The following is a 12441-nucleotide window of genomic DNA, read 5'->3' on the forward strand; positions in this document are numbered from 1 at the left end:
CTTTTTTTTTTTTTTTTTTTTTTTTATGAGAAGGAGTCTCACTCTGTCTCCAGGCTGGAGTGCAGTGGCATGATCTCGGCTCACTGCAACCTCCACCTCCTGTGTTCAAGCGATTCTCCTGCCTCAGCCTCCCAAGTAGCTGGGACAACAGCCGCGTGAAACCATGCCCAGCTAATTTTTTGTATTTTTAGTAGAGATGGGTTTTCACCATGTTGGCCAGGATGATCTCAATCTCTTGACCTCGTGATCTGCCTGCCTTGGCCTCCCAAAGTGCTGGGGTTACAGGCATGAACCACTGTGCTGGCCCTGGACTAGACATTTTCAAGGTGGCAGCTCCATCTTCCCTTCTCTTCCAGCCACGTGTACTGTAAAGGGGCAGACAAGACACTGATCAACTGGAAAGTTTATTTGCATAAGAAGATTAGGGTGGGGCGACGACTCTTCCCCACACACTATGTAAATGTCATACCTGATTGACCCAATCTATGAACCCTATGTAAATCAGATACTGCCTCCTCAAACTGGACAGTAAAACTCAGCGCATTCACTACCAGCCAGTCTTTTCCACTCCAAGACCCTTTCCTCTACAGAGAAACCTGTTTCTTTTTCTCTTTTCTTCTACCTATTAAACCTCCGCTCCTAAACTCTGTGTGTGTGTTTGTGTCCTAAATTTTCCTGGCACGTGACAACGAACCCCAGGGTATATATCCCAAACAACGTAACCACTTCAGTACCTAAGCTATAATCTTGCCTGACGTTAGCTTCATTGTTCTGCTTTCACCGTTTTGTAGAAATTGTCATGCTTTTCTTCTAACATTTTCTTTTTTTTCTTTTTTTTTTTTTTTTTTTTTTTTGAGACGGAGTCTCGCTCTGTCACCCAGGCTGGAGTGCAGTGGCCGGATCTCAGCTCACTGCAAGCTCCGCCTCCCGGGTTCACGCCATTCTCCTGCCTCAGCCTCCCGAGTAGCTGGGACTACAGGCGCCCGCCACCTCGCCCGGCTAGTTTTTTGTATTTTTTAGTAGAGACGGGGTTTCACCGTGTTAACCAGGATGGTCTCGATCTCCCGACCTCGTGATCCGCCCGTCTCGGCCTCCCAAAGTGCTGGGATTACAGGCTTGAGCCACCGCGCCCGGCCAGCTCTTCTAACATTTTCTTTCCCGGCCGTTACTAACAAGGGATTCCCCTTTCAAAGGTAGCTTGACATTTAAGCAATAACTTTGGTATGAGGCAAGGAAATGTTTCATTGTCCCTTCAATTGGCTGCAAGGATCCTGGGAAGCTCAAAACGAAAGTAAAAGAGACAATTGAACCTCGACTCTCACTCATACCTGATTTAGGTGATATTTAGGTGAGACTTTGAACTTGAAATTGATGCTGGAATAGGTTAACATTTTGGGCGCATTGGGGTGGGGGTAAATGTATTTTGCATGTGAGAAGGACATGAATTTTGGGGATACAGAGAATGGAGAGTCATGGACTGAATACGGATTCATTCACATAGCCACTAACTATTAATACTTTTTCTTCTTTTTTTTTTTTTTTTTGAGACGGAGTCTCGCTCTGTCGCCCAGGTTGGAGTGCAGTGGCCGGATCTCAGCTCACTGCAAGCTCCGCCTCCCGGGTTCACGCCATTCTCCTGCCTCAGCCTCCCGAGTAGCTGGGACTACAGACGCCCGCCACCTCGCCCGGCTAGTTTTTTGTATTTTTTAGTAGAGACGGGGTTTCACCGTATTAACTACGATGGTCTCGATCTCCTGACCTTGTGATCCGCCCGTCTCGGCCTCCCAGAGTGCTGGGATTACAGGCTTGAGCCACCGCGCCTGGCCTACTTTTTCTTCTTAAGCATTCTGGTTGGTGTGTGGTGGTGTAGCATTGTGCTTTTAATTTTCACTTCTCTGATAACTAATGAAGTTGAGCACTTTTTCATGTTGTTGGACGTTTGGTATTCTCTTTTGCAGAGGTCCCACTGAAGTCTCTTCCCCATTTTTGTGTTCGCTTTCTTACTGATTTGTAGGAATTCTTTATATGTTCTACGTATAACTCCTCTTTCAGATATAAGTACTATGAATATTTTCTCCCACTCTGTGAGTGCTTTATTAATAGTTTCCTGTAATTACATTCCTGATTTCTTGTGGCCACATTTGTTGAACCAATATCTACAGGGCTTTGTGAGATATATGTAACATGGTATAGAAGCCAGCCACTTAAAGGGACTGGGGCCACATCAGTTCGGAGTGTGGGTCCAAACAATGCTAAGCATGTCTGGTTGCTGATATTACAGCTAAATCCTTAACAGCCAGCTCATTTTTCCTGACTTGTAACCTTTGCTCACTGGAATCCACCAACAGAGCTGATTTCCAGTGAAGCATGTTGCTGCAACTTCTATCAACTGAACCATAAACCCTAACTCCTTATTTTCAATGTCCCCTTTCTAGGCCCTAGTGGACTTCTGGGGCTAAGAAGAGTAACACCCAACTCTGTTGAAAACCATTGCCTTCTTCAAGAAAAGATAGTACTGAGTCCAGTTCACTCCATTGGTCAAGGACCCTGATGAGTTTTCCAGGCTGTCTCAGGCTTGGCTCTGCATTATGGTTGCGTAGAGGGTTGGCCAATTTTCTCAGCTGGCTCCAGGTACTAAAGCTACCAATATGTCCTGTGCTGAGCAGAGGACTGTTTATGACACTGGACAAATGCAGCTAAGACAGTAGAATTTTTGGCCAGAAGTTTTTAACTGCTGATACTAGAAGGAGTGTCCGTGTCTATATTCAGAGATCTTTGTACTATGTGGATGAGATGGCTTCAGGATTCAATTTTCACTCATGAGTTTAGCTGATTAATATCACTAACAATAAAAGAAAGGTTCCTAATTAGCTGATTTCACTTAAACTGCTGGTCAACCCTGAAGATGGATCTCCCAGGTAGGTGTTGCCATTGGGTGGGTTCTACATGTCAGTGGCCTGCACCAACCAGGCCAGTCACTGATCCTACTAGATCTGAACTCTTTTGACTCTCTCACTTTTCCTTCCTTTCTAGCAATGAACACCTTCTGTTATGGGCTGAATTGTGTTCCACCCAAAATGCAAATGTTAAAGTCCTAATGCCTGGTACCTGCAAATGTGTTGTATTTGGTGATAGGGTCTTTAAGTTAAAATGAGACTTGAAGGTGGGTCATAATCCAATCTCACCAGTGTCGTAAGAAGAGGAGATTAGGACACACAGAGAGACACAAGGGGAATTCATGCACTGATAGGGTTTGGCTGTGTCCTCAAATCTCATCTTGAATTGTAGTTCCCATAATTCCCATGTGTCATGGGAGGGATCGGGTAGAGATAATTGAATCATGGGGGCAGTTTTCCCCCATCCTGTTTTCATTATAGTGAGTGAGATCTCACAAGATCTGATGGTTTCATAAGGGGCTTCCGCTTTGCTTGGCACTCATTCTTCTCCTTCCTGCTATCATGTGAAGAAGGACATGTTTGCTTCCCCTTCCACCATGATTATAAGTTTCCTGAGGCTTCCCCAGCCATGTAGAACTCTGAGTCAATTAAACCTTTTTTCTTTATAAATGACCCAGTCATGTGTATTTCTTCATAGCAGCATGGGAATGGACTCATACATGCATGGAGGAATGTGGTATGAAAACACAGGGAGGGCTGGGCTCGGAGGCTCATGCCTGTAATCCCAGCACTTTGGGAGGCCGAAGCGGGTGGATCATGAGGTCAAGAGATCAAGACCATCCTGGCTAACACGGTGAAATCCCATCTCTACTAAAAACTACAAAAAAAATTAGCCGGGCGTGGTGGCAGGCACCTGTAGTCCTCGCTACTCAGGAGGCTGAGGCAGGAGAATGGTGTGAACCTGGGAGGTGGAGCTAGCAGTGAGCTGAGACTGCACCACTGCACTCCAGGCTGGGTGACAGAGCTAGACTCCATCAAAGAAAGAAAGAGAGAGAGAAAGAGAGAAAAGGAGAAAGAAAGGGAGAAAGAGAGAGAGAAGGAAAGAAAGTGAAAGAGAAAGAAGGAAGGAAGGAAGGAAAGGAAGGAAGGAAGGAAGGAAGGAAGGAAGGAAGGAAGGAAGGAAGGAAGGAAGGAAGGAAGGAAGGAGAAAGGAAAAGAAAAGAAAGAGAGAAAGGGAGGAGGGGAGGGAGGAAGGAAGGAAGGAGAGAAAGAAAGAAAACACAGGGAGAAGGTGGGTATCTGCCAGACAGGTCTCAGAGGAATCAACCCCACTGGCACCTTGATCTTGGACTTCCAGCTCCAGAACTGTGAGAACATAAATGTCTGTTGTATTAGCCTCCTGGTCTATGGTATTTTGTTATGGAAGCCCTAGCACAGACAGCCAACACAAATGCAGCCAGGAGACCACTATTGTACTGTGCATGTATGCCACAGTTTGCCTCCAATCATGTTGCTCACCAAGAGGGCAGCATGATTATCAAGTAACTTTAGATCATACATACCTAGACCAAGTACATCATGGGTATAACAAGGCTCATTAGTTTCTCCTATGGGTATTGAGTTGGCTTTTGCAGAAAGCAAGCTACATATTTATTATTCAGCTTGTATTATAATTTAGGAAAACTTCTTACCTCAGCCTCTATATTGCTGGTGGACCTATATACATTTGTACAATCTTTTGCAAAATTAATTTGGTAACAGGCATTAAGAGTCTGAAAATTGTCAATATCCTTTGTCTAAGTTATTCCACTTCTAAAAATCAATCTTAAAGAAATCAGAATCAGGAAACCCTTGTATACGCGGTTTTCAGTAGCATTTATTTTTACCAGCAACAATCTAAATGTCCAACAACAATAGAATAGTTAGGAAACCGATGGCCTCTCCACCCATGGGAACATTATGCAATCATTAAAAATGTTGTTTACCAACTATTTAAGATAAATATTGTAAATCCATACCATAGAATACTACTCAACAACAAAAAAGGAATGGACCATTGATATATGTAACTTGGATGAGTCTCAAGGGATTATGCTGAGTGTAAAAAAGCCAATCTCAAAAGATCACATACTATATTATTCCATCACTTAATATTCTTGAAATAACAAAAGTTTGGAAATGGAAAATAGATTCGTGGTTGGCAGAGGTTAGGGATGGTGGGGGGCCGAGAGGAATTAGGTGGCATGAGGGAGCCTTGGGGTGAGGGAGCAGTCCTGTATCTTGATTGTGATGGTGGCTACAGGGATGTACACATGTGCTACCGAGAATGGTATGCATACACTGTAACCCTGCCTGCTTCCTAGTTAAGACCGAACTGTAGTTCCACAAGATCTTACCATTGAGGGAGCTGGGTGCAGAGTACATGGGAACTTGCCATACATTTTAAAATTAAATTCCTGTGAATCTGTAATGACTTCAAGATAAAAAGTTAAAAAAATTAACATAGCAACATTCCTGTGGCATAATGCTACACGCAAAAAGTAAAATAGACCAGGTGAAGTGACTCACACCTGTAATCCCAGCATTTTGGGAGGCCAAGGTGAGAGGATCGCTTGAGGTCAGGAGTTCAAGACCAACCTGGGCAACATAGCGAGACTATGTGTCTACCAAAAAAAAAAAAAAAAAAAAAAAAAAAGCTGGGCATGGTGGTGCATGCATGTAGTCCCAACTACTCAGGAACCCAAGGTGAGAGGATCGTTTGAACCCAGAAGGTCAAGGTTGCAGTGAGCCATGATTGCATCACTACACTCCAGCTTGGGTGACAGAAAAAGACCCTGTCTCAAAAATAAATAAATAAGTAAATAAGTAAAATATGTAATATTATATGTGTGTATACCATATGTATATACACACTTTATATATGTATTGTATAAACATGTATGCACACATACATACTTAAAATTGTTAATAATCGTCTTTAGGTACTTTTTTTCTTTTTATGTTCATGTGATTTCCAAATGCACATATATTATTTTTAGAAGGAAAAAAAATTATTAAAAGAGGTAAAGCATCCATGTAAGTTTGTGACTGGAATTTGTTCTTTGTAACTCAGACATCTGCCTATGTGTTCTTTTCCGAAATTTCCCGCATTTCCCAAACTGAAAGAATTGCCAGATGGGCCGCAGCGTTCTCCCTTCTGAGATTCGAGCTCCCTCCCTTCTAGCTCATTGACACAAGTCAACAGCAGCTCCAGTCCACTCTCCATGTGTGGAACACCACGAAACACAAGGCCCAACATTCTCACGCTCCCCGTGGTGCTGTCTGATGGTTCTTGAGGTTGGTCTGTTTCTCATCCCTCCCAAGTGGTTCTTTCAGGAAAACTGGGAGAGGCAAAGAAGAATGAGGCAGCTTCAGTGGAAACATCTGGTTTTCTGCCACTGGAGGAGTGGCACGCCTTCCTGTGCAGATGTTGGCACCCCAAAGCTCTCTATTTCTCCCCAAGGCCCTCCCATATTCCTCACACAATTATCAATTGTCTGAGATTTCTCTTTCTTTCTTTCTCTTTTTCTTTCTTTCTTTCTTTTTCTTTCTTTTTCTTTCTTTCTTTCCTTCTTTCTTTCTTTCTTTCTTTCCTTCTTTCTTTCTTTCTTTCCTTCTTTCTTTCTTGACAGAGTCTCACTTTGTTTCCCAGGCTGGAGGGCAGTGGCGCAATCTCAGCTCACTGCAACCTCCGTTCCCCAGGTTCAAGAGATTCTCCTGCCTCAGCCTCCCAATTAGCAGGGATTACAGGCACCTGCCACTATGCCAGGCTAATTTTTTATTTTTAGTAGAGACAGGGTTTCACCATGTTGGCCAGGCTGGTCTTGAACTCCTAAAATCAGGTGATCTGCCCATCTCAGCCTTCCAAAGTGTCGAGATTACAGGCATGAGCCACCGTGCCCGGCCTGCGATTTCTTTAACTTCCCCATTCAAGGCATTCAAAAGACTTGTCCAACCCTGTCAGAGTATGAGGAAGCCAGGGAGGTAGGCACAGGCTTCAGAGTCAGACTCAGCTGGTTAGTATCCCTGGCCTGAGAGTTAGGTGCAGCTGAGCAGACACCTGCCAAGTCTCTTGCATGCTGGGCCTGCGCTGGCCCTGCCGATGCAAAGGGAAAGACAGCTTGTCCCTGCCCTCCAAGAGGGTTCAGACTGCATGAGGAGGAGCCTGCTTTGTAAATGTGGGCAAGTTGTGATAAAAGAAAAAGTTTAGCCAAATTATATTTAAAGGAGTTTAACTGAGCAAGGAACAATTCACGAATCAGGCAGCCCCCAGAATCACAGCAGATGCACAGAGATTCCACTGCAGCCATGAGGTGGAAGAAGATTTGTAGACCAAAAAAGGGGAAATGACATACAGAAATTGGAAGTGAGGGCCAGACGCAGTGGCTCACACCTGTAATCCCAGCATTTTGGGAGGCCGAGACAGGTGGATCACCTGAGTTCAGGAGTTAGAAACCAGCCGGCCAACATAGTGAAACCCTGTCTCTACTAAAACTACAAAAAAATTAGCCGGGCATGGAGGCACGCACCTGTAATCCCAGCTACTCAGGAGGCTGAGGCAGGAGAATCCCATGAAGCCCAGGAGGCAAAGGTTGCAGTGAGCTGAGATCATGCCATTCCACTCCAGCCTGGGCAACAAGAGCAAAACTCCATCTCAAAACAAAAAAAAAGAAAAAAAAGAAAAGAAAGAAATTGGAAGTTAGGTACAGAATGGCTGGGTTGGTTACAGCTTGGGGTATGCCTTATTTGAACACAGTTTGAACACTCAGCTATGTGTGAATGGTTGAAGTATGGCCACTGGGACTGGCCAAGACTTAGCTACTGTTACAGGTACCTACTACTAAGTTAGGTTTTCACTTGTGACTGCCTATTAATCTAGGTTACAGTTCATCCACAAGGAATCAAATATGGAGTCCTTCTCAGGCCATATGTAGTTCGTTTTAACAGTTGTTGACTGAAACGGTTTGGCTTGTCCCTACCCAAATCTCATCTTGAATTGTAGCTCCCACAATACAATTCCCTCGTGTTGTGGGAGGGCCCCGGTGGGAGGCAATTGAAATCATGGGGTCAGTCTTTCCCATGCCATTCTCATGAGAGTGAATAAGCCTCCCAAGATCTGATGGTTTTATAAGGGGAGTTTTCTGCACAAGTCCTCTTCTCTTGCCTGCCGCTGTGTGAGACCTGCCTTTCACTTTCTGCAATGATTAGGAGGCCTCCCCAGCCACGTGAAACTGTGTCTATTAAACCTCTTTCTTTTGTAAATTGCTGTCTCAGGTATGTCTTTATCAGTAACATGAAAATGGACTAATACATTGACCCTCCTCAGCTTTGGTGTCCTCGCCTGGGTTACAGAGAAAACCTTCTCTCTGTGGGCAGAAGATTGATAGCACAAGGAAGGGGGCCTTGCTTGGGAACCCTTGCCTCTTCTTAAATATGTTGATAATGGGGAGAAAGGGGTTTTTTGTTTGTTTGTTTGTTTGGTTTGGTTTGTTTGTTTTCGGAGATGGAGTCTCACTCTGTTGTCCAGCCTTGAGTGTGATGGTGCCATCTTGGCTCACTGCAACCTCCACCTTCTGGGTTCAAGCAATTCTCCTGCCTCAGCCTCCTGAGTAGCTGGAATTATAGGCACCACCACGCCCAGCTAATTTTTGTATTTTTAGTAGAAAGGAGTTCTGGTTGGCCAGGCTGGTCTCGAACTCCTGACCTCAAGTGATCCGCCTGCCTTGGCCTCCCAAAGTGCTGGGATTACAGGCATGAGGCACTGTGCCCAGTCAATAAAGGGTTTCTTTTTTAAAGGATGACTCTTTTTTTTGTGGAGTTTTAGGCATAAAACTGGTTCTACCTTTCTTCTTCTTCAATAAAACGCTCGTTCTAGCCTTTAGATTACTTCAACAGGATACACCTGACATAAAATTCGTTTCTAGCACTCCTAAATCTTTCCCATGAAAAAGACTAAACCTATGATCGTAGATATCTGTAAACGGCCGTCTTATTCATGCAGTGGGGAAAGACCCTGCTGAGGAGAACCCGGAGTGCCATCCAGGGCACTAAATGGCGATACCAGAACTGAAGGCAGCTGTCCGTTGTAACTTGTGAGTTATGAACTCTTAAGTGGGAAACTCATAAGGAACTAAGCGGTTACTTCCATTTTCCTGTTGGAGGGAATTGTGAATTCTTTGACCGTCCTTGTCTTCACTTGTGTTAGAACTCCTTCAGTATGACCAAGGATGACTGAGGAAGGGCTCAGTGCAGGTCCTTCGGCATTGGTAGGGTGATAAACAGTGAGGCAGGATCTTCATGAGCCATCTCAGTGTATTGGGGAATGGGTGTGTGTCCAGGGCAGGCTGAGCACGGTGAGGACACAGGATCTAAGGCTGCTGGCAGTCTTTGAGTCCCCGCTCCAGTTACTAGCTGCGTGAACTGAGATCTGTGTCTCACTTTCCTTTTTTGAGAGTGGCAAGTTAAATAGTACCAATGTCAGAGGGTCACTGAAACTAGATAACCACTATCAAGGCTTGGCACCATCCCTAGTAGTACACAAAACTCCAGCTCTAGTGATGTGCCAAATCATTTCCTGCCTGAAGGTTTGTGGTCTGTCCAGTGTCTCCATGTCCCAAGTGCCTTCTGAACGTCTAAAGTTGTAACCATAGAACCAGCTCAAACCAATTAACCATTGCTTAAGCTGCCGCTATCATGCAGAGCCAAAATCTACTGACTCTGCCAACTTCCTACAAAGTCATGTAGCCCAGGCATGTGCAATGGGAAAACGCTTCAACCTCCTGATTGTTAGCACCACCACCCTGGCAGACCGGCTGCAGTGGCATCACTTGGACCTAGTTAGAAATGTCATAAAAACTTGACCCCACTCCCCAGAGCAGGGAGACAGATTTGAGTGTTGTCTCCTGTCTCCTTCCTTGCCAGCCAACTCATCATAAAGTTTGTACTTTCCTCAAAAGCCAGTGCCATAGGATTGGCTTCTACGCATGTCAGAAAGTGAGCCCATTGCTCTGTAACAACGGCTTCTGCATTCCCTGTCTCAGATTGGAAGCTCTCAAATGAATTGGTCTCAGGAACCCTTTGTACCCTTAAAAATTACTGAGGTCCCCAAAGAGCTTTTCTTCTATGTGGGTTATATCTATCAAGACTTACCGTATTAAAATTAAACATGATAAAATGTTAAAATATTTATTCACTTAAAAATTACAGTGATGGGAGGATTGCTTGAGCCCAGGAAGTCAAGGCTATAGTGAGTTATGTGATCCACTGCACTCCAGCCTGGGAAACAGTGAGATCCTGTCTCAAAAACTAATAACAATGAAAATAGTAATATTTTCCCCAAACAAAACACACTTGGGGTCAGGCACAGTGGCCCATGCCTATAATCCCAGCACTTTGGGAGGCCGAAGCAGGCAGATCACTTGAGGTCAGGAGTTCGAGAACAGCCTGGCCAACATGGTGAAACCCCGTCTTTACTAAAAATACAAAAATTACCCAAGCCTGGTGGCTCATGCCTGTAGTTCTAGCTACTTGGGAGGCCGAGGCATGAGAATCGCTTGAACTCGGGTGGTGGACGTTCTGTGAGCTAAGATCATGCCACTGCAGTCCAGTCTGGGCAACAGAGTGAGACCTGGTCTTGGGAAAAAAAAAACAAAAGCATGCTTGATAGGAAGGGTAGCATTGCTTTACATTTTTGCAATTGTCTTTCATGTCTGACTTAATCACATCCATTTCTGTATTTAATCTGTTGGAATATGTTGTTTTGGCTGATGTATATCAAGAAAATCCAGCCTCACTTAGATATGAAGTTAAAAAGGGAGAAGTATTTTAATAGTCTTTTTATATAATTGTGGCTAGTCTTTGACACAACACTAAAACTCAACAAGTATTAGTTTCCTTTTTTTTTTTTTTTTTTTTTTGAGACGGAGTCTCGCTCTGTCACCCAGGCTGGAGTGCAGTGGCTGATCTCAGCTCACTGCAAGCTCCGCCTCCCGGGTTCACACCATTCTCCTGCCTCAGCCTCCCGAGTAGCTGGGACTACAGGCGCCACCACCTCGCCCGGCTAATTTTTTTTGCATTTTTTAGTAGAGACGGGGTTTCACCGTGTTATCTAGGATGGTCTCGATCTCCTGAGCTCGTGATCCACCCATCTCGGCCTCCCAAAGTGCTGGGATTACAGGCTTGAGCCACCGCGCCCGGCTTTTTTCTTTTTTTTTGTGAGATAGAGTCTTGCTCTGTTGCCCAGGCTGGAGTGCAGTGGCATGATCTCAGCTCACTGCAACCTCTGCTTCCCAGGTTCAAGTGATTCTCATGCCTCAGCCTCCTGAGTAGCTGAATTACAGGCGTGCACCACCACACCCAGCTAATTTTTGTATTTTTAGTAGAGATGGAGTTTCTCCACATTGGCCAGGCTGGTCTCAAACTCCTGGCCTCAAGTGATCCGCCTGCCTTGGCTGGGATTACAGACCAAAGTGCTGGGATTACAGGTGTGAGCCACCACTGCTGTTCCAAGTAGTAGTTTCTTAAAGGTTCTTTCTAATGAGGAATCTGAAACCATATCAATGAATGTTCGTAGTTGATTACATTAAAATCCATTGGTCTATCGTGCACATTGTAGAGATATTTTATCATGCATGTTTTGGGATTATCATACATTAGTATTTGGAAAATATTGACTGTGATATGCAGATCTTCCAAATGTTGACACATTTCATTATACGATATCAAAACTCACATTTACTAATATCATCACTGATCTCATCGGAAGCGTATTTTAAGTATTGAGAAGCTGTCAAGCTCACAGGGCAGACAAGTTTTCCAAAATTCTAATTTTCACATGAATGCCTAAATGTTGTCATTGGCATCAAATACTGTCAGTAGTTTTCCTTGAACTGTCAAGCTCACTTTATTCATTTTCAAGAAAATGTTTGTTCAAATACCGGTATCTAAATAGCCATAGTTTATCTGCCAACCCACCTCCAAATAAAAATGATGTTCCATGAAAAAGTGGCTAATTTAGTTCAAAATTCAAATAGTTGTCGAAGTGCCTTTCTTTGAGACAACTATGGATGCAGAAGGAGTGCTTTATACATATTTCTCATTTAGTCACACAGAATATTAAGAAAGCATGTGCTCAGCCAGGCACGATGGCTCATGACTGTAATCTCTGCACTTTGCGAGGCTGAGGTGGGCGGATCACCTGAGGTCAGGGGTTCAAGACCAGCCTGGTGAAATCCCGTCTCTACTAAAAATACAAAAATTAGCCAGGCATGGTGGCAGGCACCTGTAATGCCAGCTACTCGGGAGGCTAAGGCAGGAGAATCGCTTGAACCCAGGAGGCGGAGGTTGCAGTGAGCTGAGATCGTGCTATTGCACTGCAGCCTGGGTAACAAGAGTGAGACTTCATCTCAAAAAAATATATAAATAAATAAAAAGGAAAAAAATAAAAAGAAAGCGTGTGTTGAAGGGATGAGTTTTTTTAAAAAATTAATTTCATTTTATTTTAAAT

At 44.2% G+C, this 12441-nt stretch overlaps 1 long non-coding RNA gene across 1 annotated transcript in view; it reads left to right on the top strand.

The window, feature by feature from the left end:
• Positions 1-827: 827 nt before the first annotated feature.
• Positions 828-12441, top strand: part of LOC105490108 (uncharacterized) — a 44228-nt gene continuing 32614 nt past the window's right edge. The window contains exon 1 of the long non-coding RNA XR_011612109.1: positions 828-2631. This is a non-coding gene — a long non-coding RNA (uncharacterized lncRNA). The remainder of the gene's footprint in view (positions 2632-12441) is intronic.

This window comes from Macaca nemestrina, chromosome 13 (assembly GCF_043159975.1).
Source record: "Macaca nemestrina isolate mMacNem1 chromosome 13, mMacNem.hap1, whole genome shotgun sequence".
Taxonomy (NCBI): Eukaryota; Metazoa; Chordata; class Mammalia; order Primates; family Cercopithecidae; genus Macaca; species Macaca nemestrina.